A 4,606-nucleotide genomic window follows, 5' to 3' on the forward strand; every position below is an offset into this window, starting at 1 on the left:
ATTTATGTCTGGATTCTCAATTCTGTTCCATTGGTGAGACTCACTTTTCTAAAAAAAATACACAGTAATTCCTCCAAAAAAAAAAAAACAAAAACCAAACCCGTTGCTGTAATACCTCCAGTGAAGGACAAATTGAGATGATTCATGAATAGGACTTGGCCCAGAGGCCACAACTTGGTCAATAGTTTTCTTCCAACTTCCAATCCAGGGCTCCTTCCTCTCACCCTGGAGTTCCCCTGGCAGAGAAAGAAGCCAAGCCTCACCAACAGTGACTCCTGAACATGCTTCACAAATACCATTTGAGATAGATGGACTAAAGTAGGCCCTGTTGTTGTGTGCCCTCAAGTCAATCGCAACTCATAACGACTCTGCAGAACAGAGTAGAACTGCCTCATAGGATTTCCAAGGCTGAAATCTTTACAGGAGCAGAGCACCGGGTCTTTTCTCCCTCAGAGTGGCTGGTGGGCTAGAACCAAGGACTTTTTGGTTACAGCCAAGTGCTCAACCATTGTGCCACCAAAACAAACCTGTTGCCGTTGAGTCGATTCTGACTCATAGCGACCCTATAGGACAGAGTAGAACTGCCCCACAGGGTTTCCACGGCTGTAATCTTTATGGGAACAGACTGACACGTCTTTCTCCGTCAGAGCAGCTGGTGGGTTTGAACCACCAACATTTTGGTTAGCAGCCAAGTGCTTAACCACTGCGCCACCAGGCTCCAAAGTAGGCCCTAAAAAAAAACCAAAACCAAACGCGTTGCCATCAAGTCGATTCTGACTCATAGAGACCCTATAGGACAGAGTAGAACTGTCCCATAGGGTTTCCAAGGAGCGGCTGGTCAATTTGAACTGCCGACCTTTTGGTTAGCAGCCAAGCTCTTAACCACTGTGCCACCAGGGCTCCAAGTAGGTCCTAGGGAGGGGCATTTCTTGGGAATCTCTATTCAAGGGTGGCCTTAGGAGGTGTCTATAATAGTGCAGGATATCTTAGAGCCAGTTGTAGAAGGATTCTTCTCCGAGTGATGAGTAGATGTATAGGGGCTGGAGCCTGTGACAACCCTGAAGGGGTCTGCAGATTCAGGAAAGAGCATCCCAAGGAGAGGGAGGGTCTATTGGGCACCTGGTGCCACCACCAATCCATGTCCATGTCAGACTAAATTCTCAGTCTGAAGTTTTTCAGTCTACCAAAATAGTGTGAATTTGGGCTGCAAAACCTGATGAGAACCTGCTTGTAGATGCAAATTCTCAGGGGAAAATTTTTCCCTTTCTACTTAGCACCAAGGTCAGATGCAGGCAATTTTCTCTGTAGTACCCAGGTTTTGGCGGAGTAGAGGGACAGTTTTATTTCTAATTCACCTTTACACTATGGGCATGGTTCTTTGGGGTCCTGGCTTTGTGGAGAAGCTTCTGAATAGACTCCCCATTGTGAGTGGACTTTGTCTTCTTTCCCATAAACTCAGGGAGCCCTCCTGGGTAAGGAAAATGTCCTCAAGGTGAAAGCCAGCTTCAGAGCTTTGCTTACCTTTCTAGCTTCCTGTTTTCTCTTATTTTGGTCTGAGAGTTTCTTATGTTCTTGGATGCATTTAATTTTGAAATATATATATATTTGTTTGGTTGGTTTTTGACCACTTCTTTGTGATCTCCTTCAGGGACTCATCCCTCTTTCTCTCCCTAGTCCTTAAATGTTGATTCTCTGGGGTCTTACCATCTGCTTCTCCTCTTATCCCTTGTTATCTCACCACTCCCTGAGCTTCGAGCTATGCTGCTCAGATCTCTCCAACCCAGACTGTCCTGAGTTCCAGACTCTCATATCCAGCTGCCTCCTTACCTCCCTGCCTCCTTGAACATGTACAAAACTGAACTCAAGACCTCCCCACACCTTACCCCAATCACATACTAAAAATACTACTTCCCCTGTGTTCCTTGCCAGTCACCAAGCCAGACACCTAGAAACCCTCCCTTTCATCAAGCCCCCACCACCAGCTGGTCACAAGTCCTGCTTGTTGTGCCTCACGTCTTGCCTGTCCTTTAATGCTACTTCTGCCCTAGATAAAGACACCAGCATTTCTTGCCTGAATTGTTGCAGAAGCCCTAACTGGCCTCCCCTGCTTCCTGTCTTGCCCCTTCCACGCCATACTCAACACAGCAGCCAGAGTGATCCATCTGAAACACATTTCTAATCAATCTTGTTACTCCTACCACTTAAAATCCTTCGATGGCTCCCCTCAGGACAAAGTCCAAGCTCCTTGGTATGGCATTCAAGGCCTTTTATGATCTCTCCAGCCTTCTCCCAGTTCTACATCAAATTGTGGCAACCCTGGGAAGATACCAGGCTGTGTCACACTTCCCTGGCTTTGTTCATGCTACTGACTCTGCCTAGAAGGTTCTGTGTTAGTCAGGGTCCAGTCAGGAGAGAGAAACCACATAGTGAGCACACAAAGAAAAAGTTTAATATAAGAATTATTACCTGTAACAGAGGATTGAAATAATGAGGGATTGGCTAGTTAGATGTAAAGAGGACTCTAACAAATACAGGAATAGTGGATTCCTAGGGTTGAGACAGAGGGCCCAACGAACAGCCCCCACCCCCCCACCCTCCACCCATGGCTGAATCCAGACCTTGTTAGAGAGGGCATGACCATGGTGAAAAGGGTAATTTACAGCCGAGAGGCAATAAAGGCAATAAATTGATAACCTGTACAGACCCAATGTCCCTTGTGTAAACATATTTATCTTTCAAGACTTAGTTCAGGTATCACTACCTTCATGAAGAGTTTCCTAACCCCTTCCTCTTCCTGCCAGGTGGAACTGATTCCTCTTCCTTTGTGGTTATAGGATCTTCCCCAGTCCCCACAACATACACACCTATACCCCATCATATCGGGGCTTCTTTCAGGGGACTTTGATGGTTGATTGCGCTCTATTGTTTATTTGTTTACTGCCACCTAAAGTTGCCAGCTTTAGCAAATAAAAATTCAGAGTACACAGTTAAATTTGAATATCACAAAAGAATAAATATTTTTAGTATAAATATATCCTAAGTAATACACAGGATATACTTACACACTAGGAGCTCTGGAGGTGCAGTGGTTAAGAGCTCGGCTGCTAATCAAGAAGGTCAGCAGTTCGAATCCACCAGGCACTCCTTGGAAACCCCATGGGGCAGTTCTACTCTGTCCTACAGGGTCTCTATGAGTTGGAATTGACTTGAAGGCAATGGGTTTGGTTTTATACTAAAAAATTATTGTTGACCTAAAATTCAAATTTAACTGACTATCTTGTATTTTTATTTGCTAAAACTGGCAACCCTACACCCACATTCTTCTCCACTTACAGCCTCCTTGAAGGCAGAACATGTTTCTAATCAATCTCTGAATCCCCAGTAACTAGCCCAATGCATGGCACTCAGTGTTCAATTAATGTTAACAGAATGATGACTTCTCTGGCTGCAGGGCTGAGAATGATTGGAGGGAGTTGAGACTGGGGACAGAGACCAGTCAGGAGAATGAGCAATAAACCATTCAAAACATTATGAAGACTTCAACAAAACAGCGTTGGGAATACAGAAAACAGGATGGACTCATGAGATCTAAGGATCTGATAATCAACGGATAATGGAAGTAAAGGAGCTAAAGAGTCTAGGATGTTGCCCAAGTTTTTGGCTTGTGTCACTGGATGGATTTTGGTGTCATTCATTGAGGAGGGAAAACTGGAGGAGGAGGAAGAAGAGGGAGAGGAAGCTTGGAAGCTGGAGAGCAGGGAAGCTTGTTGATGTGAGGCATAGAGCAGGACAGAGAAGGATGGAGAGTGGATCTGAAGGAGCAAACAGAAGATATCCAGGACAGAATATGTTAAGTTTGAGGTCTCTGAGAATATGCAGGTGGAAGTATTGAAAATACAGACATGGGGGGGGCAAGATGGCGGAGTAGTCAGGCACTTCCAATGGACCCTCTTACAACAAAGACCCGAAAAAAAAGTGATTTGATTATATATGGCAATCTAGGAGCCCTGAACATGAAAGGTAGAGTTGAGGAACTGGACTGAGTGGCAGGGGGAGGGAGAGACCGTTCGGAAGCAGCGAGGAGTTGCCAGACCTGACCTGGTGAGAGCCTGAGCCCTTCAGGCCTGAGCAGCTCATGGGTGAGCAGTGAGGCAGGCAAGCGGTGGTCCTCTGGGGCACGTTTTCTGCACTGGGAGAGACCCAGAGCCAGAGAGTCTACACGGCCACCCAGAAGCAGTGAGAAGCAGCCCTCAATCCAGCAAAAGATAAGTAACTGCATACAGCCTACCACGCAGATCAAAAACACCTCCCTTAGGGAAAACCGTCTCTCCCATTTACCTCCCCATTCCCTGCTCTGCACTGGGCCCTAGACTGGCTTCAGCAATTGCCAAGTCCCCTGGGCCAGGAGTAGGATCTGTCACACACCCAGAGCCATTCTCCCTACCGTGGAGAGTGAACAAATTAACAAATGGGAAAAAATAAACTGCTGGATCCCCTAAGCCAGGAACCCAGGGTAGGCACAGCTCCTTTGCCTAGGCACAGGCATAAGGGATCCACAAACTTTGGTGCTTTCCCCCTGCATAGACTTGTGTGAGCCCGTTTCAAC

Source organism: Trichechus manatus, unplaced genomic scaffold (genome assembly GCF_000243295.1).
Source record: "Trichechus manatus latirostris isolate Lorelei unplaced genomic scaffold, TriManLat1.0 scaffold00015, whole genome shotgun sequence".
Classification (NCBI taxonomy): domain Eukaryota; kingdom Metazoa; phylum Chordata; class Mammalia; order Sirenia; family Trichechidae; genus Trichechus; species Trichechus manatus.